Genomic DNA, 16,439 nt, shown 5'->3' with positions numbered 1-16,439 from the left:
AACTTGGCTTATGCAACTGCTGCGGGAAATCTATACATACAAATAATTTAAGAAGACTAGTGGTTAAATGGTTATCTGAACTTTTAAATAATGGCTTAAATCTACTCTTTGTTCAAAATTCCTGCCTGGAGGAGCGTTACCTCCCATGCACCCGTTCTCTTTCGACTTAGCCTTTGGTTCACGGAAACAAAGATGGCCGATATGTCAATTCAAACTCGTTCGCCCCAAGACTTTAGAGTTTCACCGAAAAAACATCGGCTAAATATTGGCTAGAAACGTGCGGTTAGGAACGGTAATTCCACCACCTTCTCTTTCGACTACCCCTGTGGTTCACAGAAACAAAGATGGCCGGCATGTCAATTCAAATCCGTTCGCGCCAAGACCTAAGAGTTGCACCGAAAAAACATCGTCTAAATATCGGCGAGAAATGTGCGGTTTGAAACGTTAATTCCACCGTCAAGGAATAACCGAGAAATTTTTGGCCGGTTAAACGAGTGAACAGAGTGAAATAGCCCCTCCAAAAGGAGGACCAAAATGAAATTAAACGAAAGAGCTCCTCTTGTAGAGATTGTGCCTATATGCACAATGCATAGACGGATTGTGGATTATCTAGAAAACGATTCGTGTAAATCTCCTAAAAATAAAAGAGATTGTTATTGAGAAAATTCAAAGAGAAGGCGCTCATACCAGAAAAAGAATCACAGGGTTCTATCACTAAACAAATAACATATACAGCCTTGTTTGTTTGATTTCACTTCCGAAAGATACACATGGATACGAATTTCCCAGACCTGTTCCAGTTTTCACTTCGGCATTTTAGCAACTCGGCCGCCACTGTTCTAGTTTACTAATTGGGCGAATCGAGTTGAGTTGGGACCTTTTTCATCGAACTCGGCAACTCATTTTTTAACTTTGTGAAGATACAGGTTTAAAATGTACATATTATTCAACTATTCGAAATCCGAAAATGTTCTCAAATACTCTTCCAAGTGAAAACCGAACCAGTCCTGATATGCCCTCTTTCCACACAGACCATCCGTTGAAAACGGTTGGAATTTTCAACAAATGTGAAACTCCGACCTTACAGAGCACATCAACCTTCCAGCTTCTTATTTCAGCTGATCTGAGCAGCTGTGGCTCGTCAAAACGTGAACAATGTCAACAGGTCAACCATCTTTGTTTATGTTTTGTTTATGAAAGGTTAATGTGCACTGTAGAAACCGGAGTTTCACTTTTTAAAAAATCCCAACGGTTTGTTAGGGATGGACTACTCATTTCATACAACAAAAATAGAAACAAATGCGTATGTGGCTCGCTTACAACGCCGCATATTTGTTGCCACATCCCCCACAGTCACCTGACCTGAATCCGATCGAGCACCTTTGGGATAAACTGGATCGGCGGATGAGAAAGAAGGATAAAGAAGGCCTTCTTGGCGATGAGACTATCAGATAAGACCACAAAAAAGTTGTTTCATTCCATGCCTAGGCGTCTTGTTATACAGCAAAAAAGAGTAGCAAAATTAATATTTTATTTTTATGTAAAACGGGGGAAAAAAAACGATTTTTGGTGAAGTGTGCCGAGACTTTTGTTTCACGAAAAATGATCCTTTTTTGTTTAAGTTTAAATAGTTTTAAGTACGTTACAAGCAAATACCAAATCAAATGTGCCCTTAAATAAACAAATGTTAAATTTAAATATATTAAAAGAAAACTATATCATAAAAAATCTGAATACGCCTGGGAATAACATATGAAGTTGCATGTATTCGAATGAAAAGAAATCAATCTACTGAAATTGAAACGGGATAGTGCAGTCGATGACACCGAATGCTCTTAAGTGGCTGGGAAAACTTCAAACCCAATCAGCTGTTTTTGTTGTTCTTGTACTACCGACCATGGTGCAACTATTCAAAGTGGTCTCAACGCACTAGCTGATCTCTTCTGCTGATTTTATTTATGTTTGTCAAACGTGCGAAAATAAAAAGATTGCTATCTCTTTTTAGCGCTTGTCACCGAAAAATTTATCGTCCCAGGCAGAGCTTATGAGATCACCTTGTATAGTTTCACCATGCTACCGGCGATTGTTTTTTTAAGAAAACGGGCAGAAGCAAAGCTTACAATTTTATACCCTTGCAGAGGGTATTATAATATCAGTCAGAAGTTTCCGACTCTACAAAGTATATATATTCTAGATCAGCATCACTAGGAGAGCCATGTCCATCTGTCCGCCCGTTTCTACGCAAACTAGTCTCTCAGTTTTAAAGCTATCTGCATGAAACTTTCCCAAAAGTTATCTTCCTATTGCATGTAGTATATAAATCGGAACGTGTTGCAATTGAAAGCTATCGATAGGGGAATATCGCCCTAGGAGATGGCAGTGTGACCAGTTTTTCAAAGGTTGGCAGGGCCAAGAAAGGGAGGGGAAGTATGGAAAGTAAGAGGCGCTCTGGTGGACGATCAGGAAAGAGAACCTTAATCCGGCCCAGAAGTATCTCCACCCACATCAAACCATGAGGAACTGCACCCACACCGATAGCTGAATGAGAGCCGAGCGACTACGCGATGCAAATGAAAGAGGTTTCTGCCGTTGGCGAAAAACCGAGAAAGTGTTCAAAAAAAAAAAAAAAAAAAAATCGGGTGATGCTGGTGCTGGGCAGAGGGTATATATAGGGTTGAAAGGGGTCAGGCCACCACGAGTTCCCAAAAAATTTTACAGATTGTGGTCCGGAAAATGTTTAGTGAAAAAAAATAAAATATAAAATTAAGAGTGAGTTAGATGATGGGGTAGTGGCCATCAGTCTAAAGTGTAGTATCAAGGATAAAACAATATACATCTTCAGGAAGGGAAGACGGGACGAGTTTGGACGACGTAAGCGGGAAATCGGCAGCCGGGACCGCAAATAGAAGGCACCGTCAACGAAAAAGTAAGTCCGTTCCAAAGAGAAAAATTACTATAAAAAATAAGGGAAAATAAATCGAAAATTTTCCGGTTAGGGTCACCGTTGGCGAAATAAATAAACACATAAAATAAATAAAGATAAATTATACGATATCTGGACTACGTGCCTCCGGCTCCAGGCTGGACCACGGCAGGAAGAATTATTTCTTTAATCATATACCTAAAACCCGTTGAATTCACCGCACCACACTGGCACGGGATTTGTTTTTTGTTGAATTTTTTTCTTGTCGAATATAAAAACATCATTGCTCTACAAAAAGTAGATTAACCTATATTAATTTATGAACACAGAATTAATGAAAGACTTAAAATAGTTTTTAAGTAAATCAAATTAAAATTATTCCCTCTTAATATTATTTAAAATTTCGCACCGAATAATTTAAATAAAATTCGTTCGTCCACCTTAGTCTAAATTTATATGTTAATTTATTGAAAGATTTATGCACCACTAAACTTATATATCCCATATGCATATATCATATATTGTTTATTAACATATTTCTAAATATAACATTTCTAAATATTATAAGTAGTACTTGTAAGTAAAAAAAAATTTTATATAATCAAAATTTAGGGAAACAAAGAAAATAATATACATTTACATTAAATTGTAAATTTTGCGGAGGTCTCGCAACAGTTGGGATGTAAAATAACGAATAAAGTAAATAACCTACACAACTATATGCGAATGTAAAAAAAAAAAAAAAAAAAGAAAAAGGCGAAAAAAGAAAAGTCTCATGTAAATAAGCCTAGAAACCCCCCGAGATAAAAATATCTCAGTAAAACCCCTGGTTGGAGCTCCAAATAGGTAGGGAATTTAATTGTATAATTATGAATAAATCTATATTTTTATGTTCGTATATGGGTCAACAATGGTGTAATGAAGATTTAAATCAATTTCAAGGGAAGTGTTTTCGAATGAATTTGGCATCGCAACTGTAGCTAGGGGAAGCAAACAAATGCTAATAAATTAACTGAAGATATATAATGCAAGAAATGAAGATGAATGTTTATAAGTAATAATAAAATTGTAACGTGAGGATAATGTGCAAATTGTTCGTCTATGGGGAGGGGGAAATTAGTCTGACCGTGGAGTAGGCTGACGGTAGCCGGCGGAAGGGAGATTTGGCGAAGGATGCATGCCGGATCTCAGGTAGGGTGGGGGTGTCGGAGTACATCACCTAAACTCCAATTTATCCAGCGCAAGTAAAGTCTCCAGTAACGTCCAATGTGTATCATTATTTATTATATTTTTGTTTGCATTTTATTTTTGTTTGCATTTTATTTTTGTTTACATTTGATCTTGCTATGATGTCGTCGGACTGAGATGGCCGATCAGCTGGGCTATTGTGCGGACTGAGGGCTGGGAAGAACCCCACCATGAGACGGACTATCTAGCCGGCCTTGCCCCATCAAAATAACAGGTCCCTAAAAATAGATGGCGCCCAAATTAAAGGCAGGAGTGGATACGCTGATCCTATCATCCGTAAGGGTCGAAAAGGATGCGAATTGCACGCCGGTGGGAATTATAAATAACCAGCCGAGAGGTAGGATCTCGGACGGGACTTTGCGATTCGGGTACATCGGTGACTGATGGCCTATGAAGGACCTGATGGTTGGCTCATAGTAGCGCGGTGCCGGGGGGATCTGGAAGCAAAGATACCCCAAAGTAAATATAAAATTTTTTTTGTTAAAAGAGATTGGTACTTATCTGACGAACGGAAGAGGGTGCTCGGTAAGGGTGGTTCGGCACTAGCAGGAAATATTTCTTCGGCTAGTTAGCGATTTTCCCTATGCCTGGTGTGCTAGTCGAGCGCCTGGAAAATAGAGCAGAGTAATAGCCGGAGTCAGATATAGTCCAAATAGAGAAAACTTCCCTTACTTGCCCGTGATGAGGTCAGGATGTAAAGATTCGACTGTGAGTGGCCCGTGGGGACCAGAGAAGTCGGCCACGCGTTGCACTTATGGTGGTTCGTCACTCCTAAAACAATCATTTAGTGATGTAAGTTAGTGGGAAGTACAGATAATAGAGTGGCGAGCGCCCTTCTGTGGAAGATGGGATGGTCAACAGCGCTCACCGAGAAACTTGTGCTGGAAATTGAAGACACTGAAATCCGGGGGTGAAGTTAGCTCCGGTGTGTGTTGTGTATTTCCCTCCCTGTTGTAGTTGTGGTTATTTTTGTTCGATGTGTCATTGTGTGTTGTGGATGCGCAGCCAGTTCAAAACTATAAAAAAAATAAAAGATAAATATTAGTAAAACATCTAAGTAGAGATAGATTAGAAAAAGTTTATGAGCAAGTATTTTTTAAGGTCAAAGGGGAAAATGGTAGGCAGGACTCTTCCGCCATGGAATCCTCGGAAGGAGTAACAAGAAAGAGACGATGACAGCTGGAATTTGCCAGTAGCATCGAAGGTCCTGCCATCAGAAATCACATCGGCTGTCAATGTGGCCTTAGCCCAGGCTCAGGAGACGCAACGAGGAGGAATGATGGAGTCCATAAGCCGATCTTTGCAAGAGGAGATCCGGCGCGGGTTTATGGAAATGATGATTGCCGTTACCGAGGCAATGGGACCATTGAAGCAGCAAGTAGAGTTGCTACAGATGCAGGAGGTAGCGAAGGACGGAAGTGATAGCAAGCATAGCAGCCGGCAGGACGAGGAGAAGGACAGGAGGAGCCCTGGAACTAAGCCAAAATATTCCACAGGCGTACCTCTAGCTTCGCGGCATGCACAACGTCCGCAATCTCTAAATGGAAAACAGTATTCCGCGCAGAACGAACCCATCCAGAGATCTCCTAGATTCGACGATGGTCGAGCCTTGCGTCAGCAAGCGGAAAGGGAGTCCGAGGGTAGATTTACGAGGTGGGGACGAGTTGAAAAGTGGGAGATATACTTCGATGGAGACCCAAACAAAATGATGGTTTCTACGAAGGCAAAGTTGGTGTTTCTGGGATGAGGTCCTCGACAGTTTTCATCACCTGGTCAGGGGAAAAGCGGCGGAGTGGTATTGTCAATTTTTCCGTGAGCGACCGCCCGAGGTCTGGGAAGATCTGAAGGACGAAATTGTGGTCAGATTTCGAGGCTTCGGTGGTGAACGGCTACGCGCTCTCCATGAACGGCGACAAAGACCTGGGGAATCAGTCGAGGATTATTTCGGAGCCATGCGGCGATTATCTACCAGACTTACCCAACCCATGTCAGGTCCGAAATGATGCGGGTGATTAAGAAAGGATTCGCTGAGGACATCGCTCGGTATGTTTACGCAGTTAGGGTACGAAGCGTGGAGCAGCTTCGCGAGGAATGCTTGGAGGTGGAAGACACTTTTGTCAGACGAGAGCCCAGGCCAGCATACCGCTCGTCGCAGAAGTTTTCGTCCTCTGGAAAGAGAGTCGAAGAAATAATACCGGAACCGGAATCGCAGGACAAGGAAGAAGCGGTGATTATAGAGGAGGCTCACCTGTTGACCAAGCCGAGGATGTGTTGTTGGAACTGCGGCCAGTTCGATCACGGATTCCGCGATTTTGTGGCCAAGGAGCGCAGAATCTTTTGCTACCGCTGTGGAAAACTGGAACACTTTACTCCGACATGCCCGAATTGTTCGGGAAACGGCCGACCAAGCGTGACGAAAGCAGCCGAGCAACGCTTGGGCCAGAAACCTGCGTGGAAGTAGATGATAAGGGGGAAGAAAAATATCAACATACTATTAATAAGCAAAATAGATTTGGGATAAATAAATTAAGATTTCTACAAGCCGAGGAAAGAATGAAAAGATATATTGAAGTACGAAACAGGATTTTCGACGCCAGACAGCTTGAAGGTATGCGGGGAGTCAGCCGCAGGCTTCTAAAGACCCGTTCCCGCTTTAAGAAGAGGCGACAAACGCGCAAGGAGGTGGCTGAAGCAATCCAACGTGGAACGTGAACGAATCCAAGGGATTTCGCTGAGGTGACCATACACGGCCGGAAGATTGCGGGACTGCTGGATACAGGAGCCTCCGTAAGTCTACTGGGCAAAGACAAGAGGGAGCTGATGGCCAAACTCGGGGTAGCGATGGACAGATATGTGTCCGTCGTTAAAACAGCTGCCGGCGAAGACAGATCCATAATTGAAAAATTAAGGCTTCCTGTTGGATATAAGGGAATTGTAAAAGACATTCTCTTCTTCATATGCCCGTACCTGGAACAATCGATGTACTTGGGGATCGATTTCTGGAGATCTTTTGAGTTGGCTCCAGTAGTTCTAGGCGACGAAAACAGCGAATCCAGTCACGCCCAAGTAGCTGAAGTCAAGATGTCCCAGATCAGCCACTATGCAGAAGATAGAAGACAATAAACGGAGGTAGAAGCATGGGACCTGAAAAAGAATAAACTGAGAAGTTGGAAAACGTGAAGAATGAATTTTTGACTTACGAAGAAGCCGGGCTAGGAACGACTGCAGCAGAACAGCACCATATCCAGTTGGTGGAAGGCGCAGTACCGTTTAAGGATCGTTGTTATCGCCTATCACCAGCGATGCAGGAAGTGGTCTGGAAAGAAGTAGACAAAATGCTAGAGCTAGGGGCTATAAAGGTTAATGACAGTCCGTGGAACAATAGAAACAGATTCTGCTTGGACGCGCGGAAACTTAACCAACTCACCGTAAAGGACGCCTACCCTCTCCGGAGTATCGAAGGCATATTATCTACGATCGATCAGACATATTAAATATCTAGCGTCGATCTTAAATTTGCATTCTGGCAAATAAAATTGGAACCGGAAAGCCGGAAGTATACCGCTTTCACAGTAGCCGGACGTCCACTTTACTAATTCGTGATGATGCCCTTCGGTCTCTGCAATGCTGCCCAAAGATTATTCCGACTGATGGACCAAGTCATTCCGACACAACTACGATCAAACGTATTTGTCTATCTGGACGATCTTCTGTTGTTAGCTCCTGACTTCCAGACGCATCTGCGATATCTCCGTTTGGTAGCAGAATGCCTGAAACGTCCAAATTTGACGATAGGGTTAAAGAAGTCTACATTTTGTTTCAAATATTTAAAATACCTTTGTTTTATCATCAATAAATAAAGATAAATTATACGATATCTGGACCACGTGCCACCGACTCCAGGCTGGACCACGGCAGGAAGAATTATTTCTTTAATCATATACCTTAAACCCGTTGAATTCACCGCACCACACTGGCACGGGATTTTTTTTTGTTGAATTTTTTTTTGTCGAATATAAAAACATCATTGCTCTACAAAATGTAGATTAACCTATATTAATTTATGAACACAGAATTAATGAAAGACTCAAAATAGTTTTTAAGTAAATCAAATTAAAAATATTCCCTCTTAATATTATTTAAAATTTCGTCCCGAATAATTTAAATAAAATTCGTTCGTCCACCTTAGTCTAAATTTATATGTTAATTTATTGAAAGATTTATGCACCACTAAACTAATATATCCCATATGCATATATCATATATTGTTTATTAACATATTTCTAAATATAACATTTCTAAATATTATAAGTAGTACTTGTAAGTAAGAGAGAAAATTTGATATAATCAAAATTTAGGGAAACAAAGAAAATAATATACATTAACATTAAATTACATATGTAAATTTTGCGGAGGTCTCGCAACAGTTGGGATGTAAAATAACGAATAAAGTAAATAACCTACACAACTATATGCGAATGTAAAAAAAAAATAAAAAAAGGCGAGAAAGAAAAGTCTCATGTAAATAAGTTTAGAAACTCCCCGAGATAAAAAGATCTCAGTATTACCCCTGGTTGGAGCTCCAAATAGGTAGGGAATTTAATTGTATAATTATGAATAAATCTATATTTTTATGTTCGTATATGGGTCAACAATGGTGTAATGAAGATTTAAATCAATTTCAAGGGAAGTGTTTTCGAATGAATTTGGCATCGCAACTGTAGCTAGGGGAAGCAAACAAATGCTAATAAATTAACTGAAGATATATAATGCAAGAAATGAAGATGAATGTTTATAAGTAATAATAAAATTGTAACGTGAGGATAATGTGTTAAGTGTTCGTCTATGGGGAGAGGGAAATGAGTCTGACCCTGGAAGTAGGCTGACGTAGCCGGCGAAAGGGAGATTTGGCGAAGGATGCATGCCGGATCTCAGGTAGGGTGGGGGTGTCGGAGTACATCACCTAAACTCCAATTTATCCAGCGCAAGTAAAGTCTCCAGTAACGTCCAATGTGTATCATTATTTATTATATTTTTGTTTGCATTTTATTTTTGTTTACATTTGATCTTGCTATGATGTCGTCGGACTGACATGGCCGATCAGCTGGGCTATTGTGCGGACTGAGGACTGGGAAGAATCCCACCATAAGACGGACTAGCTAGCCGGCCTTGCCCCATCAAAATAACAGGTCCGTAACAAACGAGTCGGATCGGACGACTATAGCATATAGCTCCGATAGAACAATCGGAAAAATAAATGCAAAAATTATAACTCTGCTGTTTTTAAATTTTTTTTAGTTCTTTGACATTTAGTAATGGTTAAATATTTTAGATGATTACTGATTAATTAATAATTTGACAGTTTAAAATACTCATTTAATTTTATTAAAATCGAAAAATGATATCATATAGCTGCCAGGAACTATCAATTAATTGAGCTGCAAATCATCATAGCTTCAATGTTTTTAAACGTATACGCAATTTTAATGTTTTCAAGAATATTTACTTTTTGCAAAAGCTGCAAGGTTCTATAAACTTTAGCTTGCCGAAGTTTGCTTCCTTTCTTGATTAATTAACATTTTTTAATATTGGTGTTTAATAATTAAAAATAATATATATATATATATATATATATATATATATATATATATATATATATATATATATATATATATATGTATATATATATATATTTATATAAATATAATTTTATGTATGTTAGTTCTTGTTTAATTTTCTTTATTTAAAGGCCGCAGCTGGAATTAGTTATCGATAAATATACATACACATATGTACACCTGTGCTAATAGTAGTTTTTAAAGTTTTTTTCAAAATTAAAGTAAATTAATTTAGATTAAACTTATAAAATACTTTATATATTTTTGTAAGGGTAGGTGGAACAAATAAACAAATCTTAATTTTTTAATTGTTAGCCGGCTCGAGGTTAGGACGTTGAAAAAATAACACAATTTTTTTAATTTTGGTTATTTGTCAATATATTTCGGATGCTCTTCGGCAACCGTCTTCAGTAAAAATTTGATTTACACGTCTGCATCCGGTGACGTGGAGTTGTTAACAAGACAAGACTTAGTTACAAAAATGGGGTTATTTTTTTCAACATCCTGATCTCGAGCCGGATAACAATTAATATTCTTTGGAAAGGTCGCCAAAACTAACTAGACTTAATTTTTTATTTAAATAATATTTTAATGAAAATGATTAAATAATTTTTATTGTACCAAAATCTTAGATAATCACAAATTGTTTCACCATTACGAAGTGCATACAATATCAATCCAAGGTATTTCTTAAATTTAAATTACTATTTTAAGTCAAAGGGTAAACTTTTAATAATATATAATATATTTAAATTTTATTCGAAAACTAAAACAATTTATCCAATGTTGTCTATTGGTAAGATATTATTGTAAACACAAGTGTACGTAATTAACATATGTATTTAAATGGAAACACCATGTGGAGGCCATTGGAATTCCGATAGAGTCTTCAATGAAGTTAGTCGACTTGAGATTCAAAAATGCTTTAAATATATTTATTTATTTTTTTTTTTAATTTATATTTTCCCACACCTAACAATGCCTCCTATATTGATATAGTTTATTAATATTAAATCGCGGTGCACAGGTAATAGCAAACACAATGAGGTTGTTTAAATGTTCGATCTCGTCAATATATAAACTAGGTTAACCATCTTTGTTTATGTTTTGTTGAGCCAAAGCTGTTTAAATGTGGAAATCGGAGATCACACTTTTAAGAAATCCCAACGGTTTTTCAGGGAGGGGCTGCGTGAAAAGAAGGTTAGGCTGAAAAACCTCTGCTCAAAGTCCGTCAAGGACCAAAAATTTGCCAGTTCTAGCCCCTTCCCACCGAGATTCTTCCACCATCCGTTGAACGGATGCGAAACGTAAGTCCACCTTCATAACCGGGAAATTTTTGACACGGCAAAACCTTACGGAACATCATTGAAAAATATGGTGGATGGACCTCTGTGGGACTAGGCCATTACCGCGAAAAAAATCAAATGCCTGCCGGCCATCTCAATTTCTGTGAACTAGAGGGGTAGCCGTAAGGGATGTGGTGGTTCAAAACAGATGTAAGTCGTTATTGAAAAATTAGGTGAGCTTTCAATCATAATTTTATACAATTTGAACAAAATAAAGGAAGGTAATACTATATTATAGCGGCTTACGGCCCTCTATCTGTTGACGACTGTTTTGTCGGCCATTAAAATTAAAAACCAAAGTTGGGTTTGGGAGGTTAACGCTTGCCAAGGCAGCGGGTTGTATATAGAATAGATGTTAGTTACGTTATAAGAGTAGGTAAATTGAGCAATAGAAGTCTATTATATACATTTCAAATCACTTAGGACAAGAAAACATTTTTGAACCCCCACAATAAGGTCTAGGAAAGCAATATCCCAAATGAAAAACCATTTAGTTCAGTGGTCGGCATACTTACTATAACTGTAACTGTAACTATAATTTGCACCGCCAGTCTTTCAGTGTGTGTGCGGTTTTTTACTGTTCGTGTCGGCCTCTGCCGCTGCGCTGCTGCTGCTCTGCCGGCAGGACCTTCGACTATGCTCACAGTAAAGAAGACGTGCCGACCACTGATTTAGTTGTATAAAGATTATCAAACCCTTGTCGCTTAACCCACCTGTCGAAATGAAATTTTGAGTCAAGAAGAACTCATAAATCCCGGGAGCTCAAAGCAACATTAAGGGAGTGCTTTTACAAACACAGTTAAAAAAAACTTACGCACTCATTCAACGAAGTCAGTGTAGAGTTGAGGAAAATACATAAGCAGCCTCGGTCAGCAAGCTTAGAGATAGAGAGAGACAGATATAAAGTCCACCCTAACGTTCAGTTAACGATATCTGAACCACCCAATCACTCAAGTGACCAGCAATTGATTTCAAACTATATACTTTACCATTTTACAATATGTATTTATAAGTCAACCACTTATTCATAATTGGACAAAAACCATTTCCAATTAACCGGATTCACTGCTATACTAACATATTGGAAATGCGACCCCATACGTTATTTTACAAGAGCAAATGTAGGCCATTCCGTGAAATTGATCTGAATGTGTTTTTGGAAAACCTTTATGGATGAAATGAAAATTGAAGGATTTAAATCATTACGGAAAATAGTTATGGATCTAATTCACTAATTTAAATTTTAATATTTAAATAAGAAACAGAGAGCTCAAGACACTAGGTGTTGGAAAACCTAAACCATTATCAGAAATTTGAGTAGTAGTAGTTATAAAAGTGTCATCAAAGCTGTATGCGTCTGAATTATTAAACGGGGTGAGCAGAGGGATGAAGCGATGGATCTTAGATAAGTAGTTGACGGTAAGGTTCGTGGGTCAAAAAGAAATTTAAATGAATTAAATGGAGGAGTGGATCAAGGGTTGTTTCACAGGTGGACGTGATCACTTAATTAGCATTATTGGCTTCACAAGCATACGTGGTCACACAACTGAAAAGTCATTGTAAATTAGATCTAGAGAATGTGGCGAGGAGAGGGTAAAAAGGATTGGTATATTACACTTACAAAATGTCACAATGAAATGTAGTTTCACACGTGCACGTGGTCACTTAACTGCCATAACTTATCCGCGATCACATCCGGAAAAATCTTCATCAAGCATATGAACGCAGCAGCCAGCGCTATAACAAACGGGCTCGAGTTTTCCATGCTAAGCCTGGCCAAGAAATCTACAGACGCAATTTCACTCAGAGCAATTTTGGAAAGATGTACAATGCCAAGTTTGCTCGAAAATATGTGAAATGCCGAGTCGTACGCCCTATAGGGAACAATTCCTACAAATTGGAGGATCTGCGGGGAAGCCTGTTGGGATTTTTCACGCAAAAGACCTAAAAATGTAAATATAAATAGTGGATGTAGTTGTACACGTACCACGCATACTTACATACATACCTGGGTAGCAAAACAAAAGTCTAGTGGGTTTAGGCCTACGTTGGGCACAAAAGGCCAATGGGGCAATTGGGGGCAAGGCAGGATAACAAAGTTGTTGTTTTGATTATTAAAAACAATATAGGAACAATTTCACGGCAAGCCAATCTTTCTATGTTTACAAATACTTCGCTTCGGCCGGCATTCTCGCGAATTTTTGTGTGGTGTTGCAATTGAAAGCTATCGATAGGGAAATATCGCCCTAGGAGATGGCAGTGTGACCAGTTTTTCAAAGGTTGGCAGGGCCAAGAAAGGGAGGGGAAGTATGGAAAGTAAGAGGCGCTCTGGTGGACGATCAGGAAAGAGAACCTTAATCCGCTCTTAGATTCCACCACCTCCCCTGGCCCAGAAGTATCTCCACCCACATCAAACCATGAGGAACTGCACCCACACCGATAGCTGAATGAGAGCCGAGCGACTACGCGATGCAAATGAAAGAGGTTTCTGCCGTTGGAGAAAAACCGAGAAAGTGTTAAAAAAAAAAAAAAAAAAAAATCGGGTGATGCTGGTGCTGGGCAGAGGGTATATATAGGGCTGAAAGGGGTCAGGCCACCACGAGTTCCCAAAAAATTTTATAGATTGTGGTCCGGAAAATGTATAGTGAAAAAAAATAAAATATAAAATTAAAAGTGAGTTAGATGATGGGGTAGTGGCCATCAGTCTAAAGTGTAGTATCAAGGATAAAACAATATACATCTTCAGGAAGGGAAGACGGGACGAGTTTGGACGACGTAAGCGGGAAATCGGCAGCCGGGACCGCAAATAGAAGGCACCATCAACGAAAAAGTAAGTCCGTTCCAAAGAGAAAAATTACTAAAAAAAATAAGGGAAAATAAATCGAAAATTTTCCGGTTGGGGTCACCGTTGGCGAAATTAATAAACACATAAAATAAATAAAGATAAATTATACGATATCTGGACCACGTGCCACCGGCTCCAGGCTGGACCACGGCAGGAAGAATTATTTCTTTAATCATATACCTAAAACCCGTTGAATTCACCGCACCACACTGGCACGGGATTTTTTTTTGTTGAATTTTTTTTTTGTCGAATATAAAAACATCATTGCTCTACAAAATGTAGATTAACCTATATTAATTTATGAACACAGAATTAATGAAAGACTCAAAATAGTTTTTAAGTAAATCAAATTAAAAATATTCCCTCTTAATATTATTTAAAATTTCGTCCCGAATAATTTAAATAAAATTCGTTCGTCCACCTTAGTCTAAATTTATATGTTAATTTATTGAAAGATTTATGCACCACTAAACTAATATATCCCATATGCATATATCATATATTGTTTATTAACATATTTCTAAATATAACATTTCTAAATATTATAAGTAGTACTTGTAACTAAAAGAGAAAATTTGATATAATCAAAATTTAGGGAAACAAAGAAAATAATATACATTAACATTAAATTACATATGTAAATTTTGCGGAGGTCTCGCAACAGTTGGGATGTAAAATAACGAATAAAGTAAATAACCTACACAACTATATGCGAATGTAAAAAAAAATAAAAAAAGAGAAAGAAAAGTCTCATGTAAATAAGTTTAGAAACTCTCCGAGATAAAAAGATCTCAGTATTACCCCTGGTTGGAGCTCCAAATAGGTAGGGAATTTAATTGTATAATTATGAATAAATCTATATTTTTATGTTCGTATATGGGTCAACAATGGTGTAATGAAGATTTAAATCAATTTCAAGGGAAGTGTTTTCGAATGAATTTGGCATCGCAACTGTAGCTTGGGGAAGCAAACAAATGCTAATAAATTAACTGAAGATATATAATGCAAGAAATGAAGATGAATGTTTATAAGTAATAATAAAATTGTAACGTGAGGATAATGTGTTAAGTGTTCGTCTATGGGGAGAGGGAAATGAGTCTGACCCTGGAAGTAGGCTGACGTAGCCGGCGAAAGGGAGATTTGGCGAAGGATGCATGCCGGATCTCAGGTAGGGTGGGGGTGTCGGAGTACATCACCTAAACTCCAATTTATCCAGCGCAAGTAAAGTCTCCAGTAACGTCCAATGTGTATCATTATTTATTATATTTTTGTTTGCATTTTATTTTTGTTTACATTTGATCTTGCTATGATGTCGTGGGACTGAGATGGCCGATCAGCTGGGCTATTGTGCGGACTGAGGACTGAGAAGAATCCCACCTTAAGACGGACTAGCTAGCCGGCCTTGCCCCATCAAAATAACAGGTCCGTAACAAACGAGTCGGATCGGACGACTATAGCATATAGCTCCCATAGAACAATCGGAAAAATAAATGCAAAAATTATAACTCTGCTGTTTTTAATTTTTTTTTAGTTCTTCGACATTTAGTAATGGTTAAATATTTTAGATGATTACTGATTAATTAATAATTTGACAGTTCAAAATACTCATTTAATTTTATTAAAATCGAAAAATGATATCATATAGCTGCCAGGAACTATCAATTAATTGAGCTGCAAATCATCATAGCTTCAATGTTTTTAAACGTATACGCAATTTTAATGTTTTCAAGAATATTTACTTTTTGCAAAAGCTGCAAGGTTCTATAAACTTTAGCTTGCCGAAGTTTGCTTCCTTTCTTGATTAATTAACATTTTTTAATATTGTTATTTAATAATACTAAATAATATATATATATATATATATATATATATATATATATATATATATATATATATATATATATATATATATATTTATATAAATATAATTTTATGTATGTTAGTTCTTGTTTAATTTTCTTTATTTAAAGGCCGCAGCTGGAATTAGTTATCGATAAATATACATACACATATGTACACCTGTGCTAATAGTAGTTTTTAAAGTTTTTTCAAAATTAAAGTAAATTAATTTAGATTAAACTTATAAAATACTTTATATATTTTTGTAAGGGTAGGTGGAACAAATAAACAAATCTTAATTTTTTAATTGTTAGCCGGCTCGAGGTTAGGACGTTGAAAAAATAACACAATTTTTTTAATTTTGGTTATTTGTCAATATATTTCGGATGCTCTTCGGCAACCGTCTTCAGGAAAAATTTGATTTACACGTCTGCATCCGGTGACGTGGAGTTGTTAACAAGACAAGACTTAGTTACAAAAATGGGGTTATTTTTTTCAACATCCTGATCTCGAGCCGGATAACAATTAATATTCTTTGGAAAGGTCGCCAAAACTAACTAGACTTAATTTTTTATTTAAATAATATTTTAATGAAAATGATTAAATAATTTGTATTGTAC

At 37.7% G+C, this 16,439-nt stretch overlaps 1 long non-coding RNA gene across 2 annotated transcripts; it reads right to left on the bottom strand.

Moving 5' to 3' along the window:
* Nucleotides 1-12,119: 12,119 nt before the first annotated feature.
* Nucleotides 12,120-13,672, bottom strand: LOC121467479. Of its 2 annotated transcripts, XR_005977540.1 has the most exons (3): nt 13,144-13,672; nt 12,757-13,079; nt 12,120-12,681 (listed from the first exon to the last, which is right to left on the bottom strand). It is a non-coding gene; the product is annotated as an uncharacterized LOC121467479 (long non-coding RNA). The 2 variants fall into 2 exon arrangements; XR_005977539.1 differs by having other exon boundaries at nt 12,120-13,079.
* Between the last annotated feature and the right edge of the window lie 2,767 nt (nt 13,673-16,439).

Source organism: Drosophila elegans, unplaced genomic scaffold (assembly GCF_018152505.1).
Source record: "Drosophila elegans isolate 14027-0461.03 unplaced genomic scaffold, ASM1815250v1 contig_409, whole genome shotgun sequence".
NCBI lineage: Eukaryota > Metazoa > Arthropoda > Insecta > Diptera > Drosophilidae > Drosophila > Drosophila elegans.
This window is presented reverse-complemented; position numbering and strand designations above follow the sequence as displayed.